Source organism: Leopardus geoffroyi, chromosome B4 (genome assembly GCF_018350155.1).
Source record: "Leopardus geoffroyi isolate Oge1 chromosome B4, O.geoffroyi_Oge1_pat1.0, whole genome shotgun sequence".
Taxonomy (NCBI): domain Eukaryota; kingdom Metazoa; phylum Chordata; class Mammalia; order Carnivora; family Felidae; genus Leopardus; species Leopardus geoffroyi.
In genome coordinates, this window is record NC_059341.1 from 135016764 (window position 1) to 135033302 (window position 16539).

Here is a 16539-nt window from a genome sequence, read left to right on the forward strand (position 1 = left end):
TGATGTAAAGTTAAATCAATGGAACAAAAAGAGGTCAAAAATTCTCACATATACAATCAATTGATTTTCAATAAAAGCATTAAATTAATTCTATGAATAAAGAACATTCTTTTCAATATGTACTGTTGGAACAACTGGATACATACATTATGAGGAATTAATCTTGATCCCTACCTTACACCAAATATAAAAATTATTTTGGGATGGATCATATATCTAAATGTAATATCTAAAACCATACAATTTCTAGAAGACAACACAGGAGAAAATCTTTGCAACCTTAGAATGGCCAACAATGTCTTAGAACACAAAAACACTAATCATAGAAGAAAAAGCTGGAAAAAAAAAAAAAAAGGCTGATAAATTGGACTTCATCAAAATTAAATTTTTCCGAAGCATCTGGGTGGCTCAGTTGGCTGAGCGTCTGACTTTGGTTCAGGTCATGACCTCATTGCTTGTGGGTTAAGCCCCACATCGGGATCTCTATCAGCATGGAGCCCGCTTCAGTTCCTGTCTCCCTCTCTCTCTGCCCCTCCCCAGCTCGTGCTTTCTCCCTGTCTCAAAAATAAACTAAAAAAAAAATTTGTAATTAAAATTTTCTGCTCATCAAAAACTGAAAAGGTAAGTCTTAGATTGTGAGAAGATATTCATGATGACAAAGGACTTACAATCAGGTTATACTTTTTAAAAACTCCTAAAACTCAATTAAGAAAAAAAAAAAGACCACCCCAATTTTTTTTTCAATCCAATTTGTAAAAATGGACAAAAGTTGTGGACATTTCACAAATGAAGGTATAAAACTGGCTAATGACCACATTAAAAGATACTAAACATCGGGGCGCCTGGGTGGCGCAGTCGGTTAAGCGTCCGACTTCAGCCAGGTCACGGTCTCGCGGTCCGTGAGTTCGAGCCCCGCGTCGGGCTCTGGGCTGATGGCTCAGAGCCTGGAGCCTGTTTCCGATTCTGTGTCTCCCTCTCTCTCTGCCCCTCCCCCGTTTATGCTCTGTCTCTCTCTGTCCCAAAAATAAATAAACGTTGAAAAAAAAAAAAAAAAGATACTAAACATCATTAGCCTCTTCCCGTAAGCGGCCTGAGGTGATCTCTGAAAATGGTTCGCTATTCACTTGACCCGGAAAACCTGACAAAATCATGCAAATCAAGAGGTTCAAATCTTCGTGTTCACTTTAAGAACACATGGGAAACTGCCCAGGCCATCAAGGATATGCATATCCGAAAAGCCACCAAGTATCTGAAAGATGTCACTTTGCAGAAGCAATGTGTGCCATTCCGACGCTACAATGGTGGAGCTGGTAGGTGGGCCCAGGCCAAACAGTGGGGCTGGACACAGGGTCGGTGGCCCAAAAAGAGTGCTGACTTTTTACTGCACATGCTTAAAAATGCAGAGAGTAATGCTGAACTTAAAGGGTTTATATGTAGATTCTCTGGTCATTGAGCACGTCGAGGTGAACAGAGCCCCCAAAATGCGGTGTAGAACTTACAGGGCTCATGGTCGGATTAACCCATACATGAGCTCTCCCTGCCACATTGAGATGATCCTTACTGAAAAAGAGCAGATTGTTCCTAAACCAGAAGAGGAGGTTGCACAGAAGAAAAAGATATCCCAGAAGAAACTGAAGAAACAAAAACTTATGGCTCGGGAGTAAATTCTGCATGAAATACATGCAAATAAAAGTAAAAACAGAAAAAAAAAAATACTAAGCATCATTAGTAATTATTGCGAAAATTAATATAGAAATCTCACTACAGTAGTCTTGGAGGCTAGGAGGGGAGGCTAGAAGAACCTACCACTCAAAATCAATTACAGGAAAAATTGTCAATTACAGACCCAACAGAAGAATGTCAACAGGAAAGAATTGTCAATTGCAGGCCCCAACAGGGAAAGATGCACATTGCCTCTCCTACAAGAAATCAACTACCCTTTTGACTCAGCCAATGATAAACTGTTGTCTCCAATGGACTTTCATTCAAAACAGCCCCTTCAAACCACCTCCTTCTCCAGAAAATAACATTCCTCACCTTTGTTTGGTGGACGTGCCTACGGTTTTGCTCTAGCTTGCATGTTCCAGATTGCAAGTCCCTCCATTCCTGAATAAACCCGTTTTCACTGGGAAAGTAACTGCTTTATTTTTAAGGTTAACATTATGAAAATACGGATCAAAACCACTGTGAGGTCTCACTACATACCTATTAGAATGGCTGACATAAAAAAGACTGACAAGACCACGTTTTTGTCAAGGACACGGAGAACGGGAACCCCCACCTGCTGCTGGTGGGAGTGCAAAATGGCATAAACACTTTGGCAGTTTCTTCTAAAGCTAAAATGTACTTAACACACCACTCAGCAGTCCCACTTGTATTTACCCAAGAGGAAAAAAAAAAACAACTCTATGTTGGCACAAAGACCTTCATGTGCTTTATTGATAACAGCCAAACCATGGAAATAGCCCAACAAATGGTGAGTGTATAACCAATCTGTGACATAAGCACATGGTACATTATTGGAGCAACTGTGTGGCTCAGTCAGTTAAGCATCTGACTCTTGATTTCAGCTCAGGTCATGATCTCATAGTTCGTGAGTTTGAGCCCAGAGTTGGGCTATGCACTGACAGCGCAGAGCCTGCTTGGGATATTCATTCTCTCTCTCTCTTTCTCTCTCTCTCTCTCTCCCCGCCCCTCCCCTGCTCGGTGTGCACTCTTTCTATCAAAATAAATAAACTTAAAAAAAAAAAAAAAGAAAGAAAAAGAAACACACTACTGAGGGGTAGAGGTAGGGCGGGTTAAAAACAAACTACTGATAAACATGACATGACCAAATCTCAAAATCGTTATGCTAAGTGGAAAAAGCCAGATGCAAAAGACTAAATACTGGATGAAATTCTAGAAAAGAACATAAAGAAAATAAAGCAATGGAAACTCTCATACCATGCTGGAACAGAGTAAAACCGTCCTGAAAAAAACTTGGCCATTTCTTGCTTTGCTTTTTTAAGATTTTATTTTTTATCTTTTTTTTTGTTTGTTTGTTTATTTATTTTGAGAGAGAGCTAGCACAGGGAGAGCACAGACAGAGAAAGAGGAAGAGAGAGAGAATTCCAATATACTGGCCTGATGTAGAACTTGAACTCACAAACTGTGAGACCATGACCTGAGCTGAAATCAGAGTCAGACAATTAACTGACTGAGACACCCAGTGCCCCTAAAGATTTTATTTTTAAGTAATCTCTACACCCAACGTGGGGCATGAACTCACAATTCCAAGATCAAGAGTCACATGCTCCACCAACTGAGAAAGCCAGGTGCCCCTGGCCATTTCTTATAAAGTCAATCATACTCTTTTCTTCTGACCCAGCAACTCTATCTCTGGTATTTATTTAAGAAAATGAAAATATTTGTCCACAGAAAGAATGTTCACAGAGCTTTATTCATAGTAGCCAAACCTGGAAACCATTCAATTGTCCATCAACAGGCAAATGGATAAATAAACTGATACAATGGAATACTACACAATAAACATGAATATACTGTCAGGGCACGCGTGTGGCTCAGTTGGTTAAGTGGCCGACTCTTGATCTCAGCTCAGATCATGATCTCATGGGTCGTGAGTTCAAGCTCCAAGTCGGGCTCTGTGCTGAAAGCATGGAGCCTGCTTAGGATTCTCTTTCACTCTCTGTCTCTCTCTCCCTCAAAAAATAAACATTAAAAAAAAGAAGATGGGGGCACCTGGGTGGCTCAGTTGGTTAAGCGTCTGACTTCAGCTCAGGTCATGATCTCACAGTTCGTGGGTTGGAGCCCTGCGTCAGGCTCTGTGCTGACAGCTCAGAGCCTGGAGCCTGCTTGGGATTCTGTCTCCCTCTCTCTCAAAAATAAAATACAAGGGGCGCCTGGGTGGCGCAGTCGGTTGAGCGTCCGACTTCAGCCAGGTCACGATCTCGCGGTCCGTGAGTTCGAGCCCCGCGTCGGGCTCTGGGCTGATGGCTCAGAGCCTGGAGCCTGTTTCCGATTCTGCGTCTCCCTCTCTCTCTGCCCCTCCCCCGTTCATGCTCTGTCTCTGTCTGTCCCAAAAATAAATAAACGTTGAAAAAAAAATTTAAAAAAAAATAAATAAATAAAATAAAATAAAATAAAACATTAACAAAACAAAAAAAAAAGATGGTATGTTTAAAAAAATAATAAAAATATTTTGGATGAATGAGTAAAATAAAGTAAGTTGAAACAGGGATTAAGCTAGTATACGAATGTATGCCATTAGTCCTATATGCTTGCAAGAGGAGGGGTTACAGATTTGATTTTTAGCTTGTTAGCCACAGAAGCAAAGAATAGAAAACAATTGGTTACATGACTGCAGCCAAAAGATCAGAAAAAAAGTATTTCCACAATTTTTGGAACAGGGACATGAGAAAAATTCACTCACTGACCCTCATGGCGGACAAGATTCTCGACAATACCCTGAGTTTACACACGGAGTTCCATTAGACTATAGTTTAAAAGGTCTTGTGAGGTAACAACAAAATGAAATTCAGTTCAAGCAGTTCCATGAGAGGTCGTGACACATCTCTAATGGTCTAGATCATTCTAAAGGCAAGCATTTGATATTCAGGGATGAATGACATCAGGGCAGATGTCACCTCCACAGAGGGCTCTTCCAGCCCCTGACATTGAGCAACCCAAGATGTCGTCACATTACCCCATTTTATTTTCCGCATAGCCCTTACCCCTGGTTGGCACTGTTTACACATTTACTGTCTAACTCTACTGACTGGAATGGCTGCTCCATGTGGATAATGACCGTAGCTTGTCTTTTTCATCATCGTATGCCTAACATGTAGTGAGTGGGTGCTCAACAAATACTCTGAATGAGAGAACAATCTATTATTTCCCACAACCACTCGATGGCAACCACATCCCTCCAACTCAGACTAAACAACACGGGGTCACCACACATAGACACAAACTTTGTGTCACCACAAAGACAGCAAACTTTGCTGGGCACACTCTCACTGCCCTGTACCAGTCCCTCAGGAGTGACTGCCGGCTTCTCAACGTTTCCAGAATCAGACTCTCCTCACACCTCCTCTGACTACTCTGGCCTCACTATATCCTGTCCAATTTTGCCAGAGCCTCTTGCCAGGTCTTCCTACTCCAACCCTTGCCCCTCACTACTCCCCGGTTATTCCTAGTACGCCAGAGAGAAAGACCGACTCTTGCCGTTCCTCTGTGAACCACCCACCCGTGTGGTTCCATCTCACTGAGAGTGAAAGCCCAAATCCTCACCAGGGCCTCACGGGCCTCATGTAAGCAGGAACACTTCCTTTCTAGTCTCTCACCCAACCCAGCCCCAGGGTGTCTGTGATGCTGTGGAACTCGCCAGACTTTTTCCTATGGCCGTTCATCCTGCCTGGAATACTCTTTCCTCAGAGACCAGTTGAGCAGATTCCCTCACCTTCTTCAAGTCGATTCCAATCTCGCCACCCAATTTAAACATGGAATCCGCCCCCTCTTAAGAGCTCCCACAAACACACAGGACTTACTAGGTGGCGGGGACGGTTCTGAGCCCTTCAGCTTTCCTCCTGGGTTCCCATGTGCCAAAACCATTTTATTTCTGCCCTTCTCCACCCCAACCCCTGCGCGGCTCCTGCACTGAAACCCTGCGTGTTTGTGAAATAGTCACCAGCCACCTGCCCAAGTCCCGGTGGCATCTCTGTGGAACGCTAACCACTAGGAACTGCTCCAAACAAAGCTATGTGTTTTCATCTGTCACCGAAAAGAAGGTGTAACTACCAATGTCACAGCTTCCTAAGGGGCCAGGAGTGCCTGGTGACGGGGAGTCAGGGAATCACGTGCCTCTTGAGTAAACTTTCCTGAAGAATTCTTAGCCAAGGGAGCAACTCTTAACACTTTCTGAGACCACTATTAGTGAAAAGCCTCAGGGGCATAGCTGGCTACCTTCCTCCCCACACAACCCACCTTAAAAGCCTGGCTCTTAGAGCAGTTCTGTATTCAGAATGGCCGTCTGAGCATATTCTCAAGCAGAAGACACATCAGAGAAGTGCCCAGGAGAACTCAGAGGGCCTTGGGCTTATCCCCAGAACCCAAATACAATTCCCAGTGTTCCCAGTGGTGGCGGCAGAGAAATCTACCAGATCCCCCAGACCTATTTCAACACAAGACACCCCTTAGTTTTATCTTCCCAATAAATAAAGACACCTTATCTTCTTTGGGCTTCACAGACCTAATCCCTTCATCTTTCTTCTCGGGTTCCATGTTCCAAAAACATTTTAATCTCTGTTCTCCACAGGGCTTAAAGGCTCCCATCCGCCTCCTCAGATCTGGTTAGTAGTGGAATTCTCAAGTGACCAGAAGTGAAAATCCTCATGGTTCTTTTCTAATCCTTGTTCAAATTCTATGCCATCTTTTATTTTTTTTTTTTTTTAATTTTTTTCAACGTTTATTTATTTTTGGGACAGAGAGAGACAGAGCATGAACGGGGGAGGGGCAGAGAGAGAGGGAGACACAGAATCGGAAACAGGCTCCAGACCCTGAGCCATCAGCCCAGAGCCCGACGCGGGGCTCGAACTCACGGACCGCGAGATCGTGACCTGGCTGAAGTCGGACGCTCAACCGACTGCGCCACCCAGGCGCCCCTATGCCATCTTTTATATCACTGTATGCTTTTTTTTTTTTTTTTGATGCTTACGTATTTTTGAGAGAGAGAGAGAGAGAGAAGGAGAGAGAGAGAGCACAAGCAGGGGAGAGGCAAAGAGCAAGGGAGACACGGAATCTGCAGCAGGCTCCAGGCTCAGCTGTCAGCACAGAGCCCGACATGGGGCTTGAACCCTCGAACTGTGAGGTCATGACCTGAGCTGAAGTCAGACGCTTAACCGACTGAATCACCCAGGCGTCCCTCACTGTATTATTTCAACAGGTACTGGAACTAAGCTGTTCATCTCACAAAGCAACGCTAATAATCTGTTTCTGTAAAGCACTTTATAGTTTACAGAGTATTTTTTTTTATATTCCTTCTGTCACTTGAGGCAAACAAGATGTCACACATCTGCTAGAGAACACACCATTAACAATGAACACTTTTTCTCGACCTCTGAATTACAGATACAGAGTTGGATGGAACAGAGGGTGGGGGCAGGGGGTGGGGGCGGTAGTTCTAAAGTTCATTTGTATTATTGATTTATCACAATTCAGGACAAAGAACTGGGCTTTTAACTTTGCGGGAACAAGATTTTATTATTTTAATGTTTATTTATTTATTTACAGAGAGAGAGAGAGAGAGAGAGTGAGGGGGAAGGGATAGAAAGATAGGGAGAGAGATCAGGCAGATTCCATGCTCATAGCAGAGCCCAGAGTGAGGCTCAATCCCACGAACATAAGATCATGACCTGAGCCGAAATCAAGATTTGGCACTTAACTGGGCCATCCAGGTGCTCCAAGATTTTATTTCTTCTTTTATTTTTTTTTTTATTTCTTCTAAGTTTATTTATTTTGAGACGGGGGAGGGACAGAGAGAGAGAGAGAGAGAGAGAGAGAGAGAGAATCCCAAACAGGCTTCCTATCGTTAGTGCAGAGCCCCATGTGGGGCTTGACCCCATGACCTCGAGATCATGACCTGAGCAGAAATCAAGAGTCAGAAACTTAACTAACTCAATCACCCAGGTGCCTCTATTATCTTTTTTAATAGGCTCTACGTTCAATGTGGGGCTTGAACTCACGACCCTGAGATCAAGAGTTGCATGCTCTACCAACTGAGACAGCCAGATATCCCAGAAACAACCTTTTATATTTCTTTTATATTTCCCTGTCTTTCAAAAGGCACATGGTAAATACTCATTAAAATATTTTTTGATTGCTTAGAGTTGTATAATTCCCACAGCCCTCTTTTTACTTCACTAAATGGGTAGCTCTAATGGGGATACTTAAACTTGTTTATGAGCTTCCAGATACATTTGTTTCCACGTCAGACAGGTAATGTGCCAGTGCCATAAGGTTTGAGGGAAGCACATCTCACACAATAACAGCATGAACTCTCAATCATCCCATCTATGACCCACAAAAGTTTCTACAAAAATTTTTTTATTAGACTTCTAATTTTTAGAGTTTTAGGTTCAAAGCTAAATTGAGTGGAAGGAGGGGCGCCTGGGTGGTTCAGTCAGTTAAGAATCCGACTTCGGCTCAGATCATGATCTCATGGTCCATGAGTTCGAGCCCCATGTCAGGCTCTGTATTGACAGCTCAGAGCCTGGAGCCTGCTTCAGACTCTGTGTCCCCCCTCTCTCTCTGCCCCTATCCCGCTCATACTCTATCTCACTCGGTCTCTCAAAAATAAATGTGAAAAAATTTTTAATAAAAAATAAATAAATAGAGTGGAAAGTACAGAGATTTCCTATACGCCCCTGGCCCGCATACATTCATGGCCTCCCCCATGGTGAACATGTCCCACCAGAGCAGTACATTTGTTATAACTGATGAACCTACATGGACACATCATTATCATCCTAACTCCACAGTTTACTTAGGGCTTATCCTTGGTGTTGTACATTCTGTGAGTTTAGGCAAACGTATGGCATGCATCCACCATTACAGCATCACATGGAATACTTTCACTGCCCTAAAAATCCTCTGTGCCCTTGTCTCTTCATCTCTCCCTCCCCCTAACAACCACTGATCTTTTATTGTCTCCATGGTTTTACCTATTCTAGAATGTCATATAAGTGGACTCATACAGCATGTAGTCTTTTGATTGGCTTCTTTCACTCAGTTATACACATTCAAGGTTCCTCCATTGTCTTTTCATGGCTTGCTAGATCGTTTCTTTTTAGCACTGAATAATATCCCATTGTCTGGATGGACCACAGTTTATCTCTCCATTTGCCTTTTGGCAACTACGAAGAAAGACACTTATGAACGTCCATGTGCAAGTTTTTGTGTGGACACAAGCTTTCAACTCCTTTGAGTGGACACCAAGAAGTACAATTGTCGGACGGTAGGGTTAGGTTATGCTTAGTTTTGTTAGAAACCATCCAACTGTCTTCCAAATTGAATGTACCATTTTGCATTCCCACTACCAGTGAATGAAAGTTCCTGCTGTTCCGTATCCCTGCCAGCATTTGCCGTCAGTATTCTACATTTTGGCGATTCCAATGGGTGTATACTGGCACCTCGTTTTTTTGCAGTTCATTGCTGTTACATGACGTAGGGCATCTTTTCATATGCTTACTTGCCATCTGTTGTGTCTATTAAGATCTCTGGCCCATTTTAAAAATCAGGTTAGTTTCTTATCATTGCATTTTAAGAGTTCTTTTTATATTGTGGATCTTGGTCCTTTATCAGAGATGTCCTTTGCAAATATTTTCTCCCAGTCCGGCTCTTCATTCTCTTGACAATGTCCTTTGTAGAGCAAAAATGTTTAATTTTAATGAAGTCCAGTTTCTCAATTCTTTCTTTCATGGATCACTCCTTTGTTGTATCTAGAAAGTCATCACCATGGGGCGCCTGCCTGGCTCAGTGGGTAGAGCATGGGACTCGATCTCAGGGTTGTAAGTTCAAGCCCCACAATGGGTGGAGATTACTTTTAATAAATAAATAAAAATCTTGGGGTGCCTAGGTGGCTTAGTTGGTTAAGTATCTGACTCTTGGTTTCAGCTCAAGTGAACATGTCACAGTTGTGAGACTGATCCCCTCTGCTATCAGTGCAGAGCCTGCTTAGGATTCTCTCTTCTTCTCTTTCTGCCCCTCCCCTGCTCATGTGCTCTTACCTTCTCTCTCAAGAAGAAAAAAGTTTAAAAAGTCATCACCATCTCCATGATCATCCATATTTTTACCCTATGTTATCTCCTAGGGGTTTTATAGCTTTGCATTTTACATTTAGGTCTACGATTCATTTCAAGTTAAATTTTGTCAAGGATTGAGGTGCCTGGGTGGCTCAGCCAGTTAAGCATCCAACTCTTGATCTCAGCTCAGGTCATGATCTCAAGGTTCATGGGTTCGAGCCCCCCATAGGGCTCTGGGCTAATGGTCCAGAGCCTGCTTAGGATTCTGTCTCTCCTTCTCTCTGCCCCTCCCCTGCTTGTGCTCTCGCTCTCTCACAAAATAAATAAATAAACTCAAGAAAAATTAAAAAAAAAAAAATGAGTTGTTGTATGGTCTATGTCTGGATTCTTTTTTTTTTTTTTTTTTTTTTTGCATATGGATGCCCAATTGTTCTACACCATTTGTTGAAAAGGCCCCCTTTGCTCTATTGCATTGCCTTTCTCCTTGGTCAAGGAGTCAACTGTTTTTATGTGGGTCTATTTCTGGGCTTTCCATTCTGTTCCATTGACCTATTTGTCTATTCCTCACCAATACCACATTGGCTTGATTACTGTAGCTTTCTAGGAAGTCTTGAAGTTGGGTGGTATCAGTCCTCTGGAGATGGAGAAACCAAAAGACTCCATAAAACTCTGCTCTTTGCCAGGTGCCTGGGTGGCTCAGTCGGTTAAGTGACGACTTCGGCTCAGGTCATGATCTCGTGGTTTGTGGGTTCGAGCCCCGCGTCGGGCTCTGTGCTGACAGCTCGGAGCCTGGAACCTGCTTCAGGTTCTGTGTCTCCCTCTCTCTCTGCCCCTTCCCCACTCATTCTCTCTCAAAAATAAACAAACATTAAAAAAAATTTTTTTTTAATCTGCTTTTTGCTCCTTTTCCCACTTCCAATCTTGCTAGGACCTGCACACCTCACTTCACACAAGCCTCATAATGCACATAGTGTACATCCTCCTTGTAAGGGACAAGGAGTTGATGAATTCTTTAGAATAGACAACATCTAAAGGAGGACCAGCTGAGAACGACCAACAGAACCATCATATGCGTATTCCAGACCACAGGTGCTAGACATCTCAATGCCAAAACCCTCTGGTGCCAAGGAATAACACTTGAGCCTTTGTCTTTGTTCTAACAGGTTCCTTGATGCCTGAGAGGGCATATACAGCAGACTATAAGCCTCAGTCAAAACCCCAGGTCCTGAGCAAAGATGAGACCCTCTCCTTTCCTCTCTCAGTCTCCCAGACACTCTGTACCTGCACTCTCTTTGCACCTTCAGTAAACTCTCGTCTCACCTCCTGCTGGCCTGCGTTGGATCTCTACCCTGCGTGCAGCTAGGGATCCTCTCGGCTGGTCCCGTAGGAACCCCTCTGGATCCTTGGACCTGGTCTGCCCACATCGCTCAGACTTTGCTCTCTTTTTTTTTTTTTTTTTTCTTTTTCATGTTTATTTATTTTTGAGAGGGTGGGTGGGCAGAGAGAGGGAGACACAGAATCGGAAGCTGGCTCCAGGCTCTGTGCTGTCAGCACAGAGCCCGATGCAGGGCTCGAATTCATGAACTGAACTCGGACGCTTAGCCGACTGAGCCACCCGGGCGCCCCTGACTTTGTTCTTTCTCAATGCTTAGTTAGTTATTCTTTTTGCCTCTACATACAAACTTTAGAATCCACAAAAGAACTTGTGGGATCTTGAGACTGAACTGAATCTATAGATCAAGTTGAAAAGAACGGACATCTTGACAATATGGCGTCTTTCCATCCATAAACATGAAATATCTCTCCCTTTACTTAATCTTTAAAATCTTTCATGAGTTTCGCAGTTTTCCTCATACAGATCTTATACGATATAAATTTTTAAAACGCAACTGATGTACTCAATATGGAGTTTGTCCGTGTAATTGCTGTCTTTGAGGTCAGGGCGATGTCTGTTTTGTTTTGTTTTGTTTTTTAAAGTTTATTTATTATTGAGAGAGAGAGAGGCAGAGCGTGAACAGGGGAGGGGCAGAGAGAGGGGGAGACACAGAATCTGAAGCAGGCTCCAGGCTCCAAGCTGTCAGCACAGAGCCCAACGCGGGGCTCAAACTCACAAACCGCGAGATCACAACCCGAGCGGAAGTTGGACACTGAACCAACTAAGCCACCCAGGCGCCCCCGAGCCATGTCTGTTTTTAAGCAGCAGATGGTCATGACAACATCTGCAGATCTGGGTACGGGAAATGCTGATGAAGAGGAAGAGAATCTGATGGATTCCTTTAGAATCTGGATTCTAGTCCCAGCTCAGCCACTAACTTGCTGTATGACCTCTGGCAAAAGATTTCCAAAGATTTCCCTTTCTAGGACTTAATGAAGGGGTTAGGCTAGACCAGTGGATCCCGAAACTGACCCAGGGCTCAACTCCCAGATACTTTTTTCAATAGGGTCTCGGGTGGGACGTGGGGAAATCTGTAGAATTAAAATCTTCCCCTGGTGTTGCTGACTTGTTTGGAATAAAGGCTCCCAACTTTTCACAATTCATGGGGCAGCCAGTGCTTCAGTAATTGTTTCATGACTCCCTAGGTCTCCAAAAATACCTAATAGTTCTGTTCATTAAGCAGATAAGCCCAAACAAACTCAGTATTTCTGTCCCAAGAACTGAAAGCCTGTTTAGCACCGCACACCTCCTCAAACCTCGGAATCAGGAATCATTTCTGGTTCCACATCATGCACAATACTTTTTATCACAACAACATCTAACAAACTCAGCTTTGCAGACACAGGATGGCACCTAAAGGAATGTAGTGTGAGCTCCTGCTGAAACTACCTCAAGCTGGCAGCTTTGTGCAGCACCGGACAGAGGTCACTTGTGTTATGGGCTCAACTGCATCCCAACCTCTTTAAATCTGTGACTGTGACTGTATTTGGAGACAGGGCCAAGATACAATCAAGGTAGGGGCACCTGGGTGACTCAGTGTTGAGCATATGATTTTGGCTCAGGTCATGATCTCACAGTTTGTGAGTTCAAGCCCCGTGTCGGACTCTGAGTTGACAACACAGAACCTGCTGAGGATTCTCTCTCTCCCTCTCTCTCTGCCCCTCTCCTGCTCTCTCTCTCTCTCTCAAAAAATAATAAACATTAAAAAAAAAAAAGATATAATCAAGGTAAAATGAGGTCATGGAGGTGGGCCCTATGACTGGTATCCTTATAAGAAGAGATTAGGACACAAACACGTGCGCACAGATGAATGACCATGGGAGGACACAGCGAGAAGCTGGCATCTGCACGCCCAGGAGAGAGGCCTCCGAAGAAAGAAAACCTGCCGACACTTTGTTCTTGGACTTCCAGCCTCCAGAAAAAGTAAACTTCTGCTGTTTACGCCACACAGTCTGTGGCACTTTGTTACAGAAACTAACACGCTAGGGTCAGCCAGGAAATTTTCATTCAACAGAAATACGTATTTCTGCCCTTTAGGTCACGAACTCATGGTTTGCAAGATGAAGCCCCACGCTGGGCTCTGCACTGACAACATGGGATCCTGCTTGGGATTCTCTCTCTCCCTCTCTCTCTCTCTGCCCCTCCCCTGCCAGTTCTCTCTCTGTCTCTCTCTCAAAATAAACAAGCTTAAAAAAATAGATTTCTGCCCTAATAGTGCACCTGATTCTTTGCTTCAGCAGATACCAATAAGCAGTCAGAAGAGGTGCCTGAGGCCAGTGATTTAGGCAACCACTGGGAGGTAGTAGTGACATCTAGGACAAAGTCAACCAAGAACTGGAGAAGGGTGGTAGCAATGGGAACGCAGCAAGTGGACATATGGAGATATATATTATAGGTGAGAAGTTCTGCTTCTTTGCAGAATTTGCAGAAGGAATTGTGAGTGGCAGAGAGCAGAATCAAGGCTAATTCCTAACTTTTGGTTAATAATGTAGTTCTATTTCTATCGTGACTACAGTCTTTCATTCCACGATTGTAATTAAGAGCCTGCCAAACACCGTGCAATGTCCAAGGTGCTGGGACGCAGAGGTGGGAAAGATAAGGTGTCTGCTCTCACTTAATTAAGAGTGTGGGTACAGGTTTCCCCAGAACTAGAACACATAGTTAAAATTTTGTTTGGAACCACAAAAGATCCTGAATAGCCAAGCAAATCTTGAAAAAGAAGAGCAGGCTGGCACTATCACAATCCCAGATTTCAAGATATACTACAAAGCTGTGGTAATTAAAACAGTACGGTGTGGACACAAAAAATGGACACACAGATCAACAGTAAAGAGTTATCAGCACATGGGGCGCCTGGATGGCTTGGTAGGTAGGAGCATGCGACTCTTGATCTTGTGGTTGTGAGTCTGAGCTCCACACTGGGTATAGAGATCACTTAAAAATAAAATCTTGGGGGGGGGGGCACCTGGGTGGCTCAGTCAGTTAACCATCCAACTTTGGCTCAGGTCATGACGTCATGGCTCGTGAGTTCAAGCCCTGCATGGGGCTGTCTGCTGTCAGCACAGAGTCCACTCCAGACTCTCTCTGTCCCCTCTCTCTCTGCCCCTCCCCTGCTCATTCTCTCTCTCTCAAAAATAAACAAACATTTGGGGCGCCTGGGTGGCGCAGTCGGTTAAGCGTCTGACTTCAGCCAGGTCACGATCTCGCGGTCCGGGAGTTCGAGCCCCGCGTCAGGCTCTGGGCTGATGGCTCAGAGCCTGGAGCCTGTTTCCGATTCTGTGTCTCCCTCTCTCTCTGCCCCTCCCCCGTTCATGCTCTGTCTCTCTCTGTCCCAAAAATAAATAAATGTTAAAAAAAAATAAAAAATAAATAAACATTTAAAAATAAATTAAGTAAATTAAATTAAGAAAAAAAAAAGGAATAGAGAACCTGGAACAAAATCCACACATATGCTTAATTAATCTACAACAAAAGAGGCAAGGGTATTCAATGGGCAAAAGATGATCTCTTCATTAAATGTACTGGGAAAACTGGATATCTACATGCAAAAGAATGAAACTGGACCACTTTCTTACACAATACACAAAAATAAACTCAAAATGAATTAGAGATCCAAATGTGAGACCTGAAACCATAAAACTCTTAGAAGAAAGCAGAAGTTAATTTCTTTGATAATGACACTAGCAACATTTTTCTGGATAAGACTCCTCAGGCAAGGGAAACAAAAGCAAAAATAAACTATTGGGATTACACCAAAATAAAAAGCTATTGTTGCACAGAGAGGGAAACCATCAACAAAAGGAAAAGGCAACCTACTGAATGGGAGAAGATACTTGCAAATGATATATCCCATAAGGGATTAATACCCAAAATATATAAAGAATATAACTCAAAGCTAAAACAAAACAAAAATCCCAAAAATCCAATTAAAAATGATCAGGGGAGGGACGCCTACATGGATCAGTCCAGCTCTTGGTTTTAACTTGGTTTTAACTCAGGTCATGATCTCAGAGTTCGTGAGTTCAAGCCCCTTATCAGGCACTGAGCTGACAGTGCAAAGCCTGCTTGGGATTTCTCTTTCCTTCTCTCTCTGCCCCTCCCTGGCTTGCTCTCTCCCTCCCTCCCTCTCTCTCTTTCAAACAAACAAACAAACAAACATTTAAAAACTGGGCAGGGGTGCCTGGCTAGCTCCGTTGGTAGAGCATGCTCAACTCTTGACCTTGGGGTTGTGAGTTAGAACCCCATGTTGGATTTACAGATTAAGAAAATTAAAATTTAAAAAAATGGGCAGAGGACCGGAATAGACATTTTTCCAAAGAAAACATACAGATGGCCAACAGACAAATGGAAAGATGCTCAATATCACTCATCATAGGGAAATGCAAAACAAAACCACAATGAGATATCACCTTACACCTGTCAGAATAACAGCTAGCTAGCTAGCATAAAAAAGCTAGCATAAACAGCTAGCATAAAAAAGACAAGAAGGGGCACCTGGGTGGCTCAGTTAGTTAAGCATCCAGCTCTTGATTTTGGCTCAGATCATGATCTCACAGTTTGTGAGATTGAACCCACATCAGGCTCTGTGCAGATAGCATGGAGCCTGCTGAAAGTCTCTCTCCTTCTCTCTTTGCCCCTCCCCTGCTCATGTGCATGCACTCTCTCTGCCTCTCTTTCTCAAAATAAATAAATAAACATTTTTTTTTTTTTAAGACAAAAAATAGGGGCACCTGGGAGGCTCAGTTGGTTAAGCGTCTGACTTCAGCACAGGTCATGCATGATCTCTTGGTTTGCGAGATGGGGCCCTACATTAGTTGTGCAGAGCCGGCTCAGGATTCTCTCTGCCCCTTCCCCACTTGCACTCTCTCAAAATAAATAAATAAACTTTAGTATGTATGTGTGTGTATATATATACATATATACATACATACTAAAATAGATATGTATGTATATAAAATACATATGTATATATACATACATACGTATTAAAGCACTTGGAATAGTGGCTAACAAGAGTAAGCATTCGATAAGTCTTAGCTATTACAATTCAGGGAAGCAGAAAATAAATAAACACTAAATAGTATATTGTGATAAGTTCAATGAAGAAACTTTAAGTTTTTTTTTTAATTTTAATGTTTTTTATTATTTATTTTTGAGAGGGAGAGAGAAAGACAGAGCACGAGTGGGGGAGGAGCAGAGAGAGAGGGAGACACAGAATCCAAAGCAGGTTCCAGGCTCTGAGCTGTCAGCACAGAGCCCCTTGCGGGGCTGGAACCCACAAGCTACAAAATCATGACCTGAGCTGAA

The 16539-nt window shown here is 43.2% G+C and overlaps 1 long non-coding RNA gene, 1 other non-coding gene and 1 pseudogene across 4 annotated transcripts in view; 1 reads left to right on the plus strand and 2 right to left on the minus strand.

Moving 5' to 3' along the window:
- The window catches only part of LOC123591531, a 73399-nt gene that overhangs the window by 52864 nt on the left and 3996 nt on the right, over positions 1 to 16539 (minus strand). The gene's annotated exons all lie outside the window — the stretch shown is intronic.
- Positions 1094 to 1664, plus strand: LOC123591529 (annotated as a pseudogene).
- LOC123592343 lies at positions 7983 to 8086 on the minus strand. Its single transcript, XR_006709731.1, has one exon. It is a non-coding gene; the product is annotated as a small nucleolar RNA U13 (small nucleolar RNA).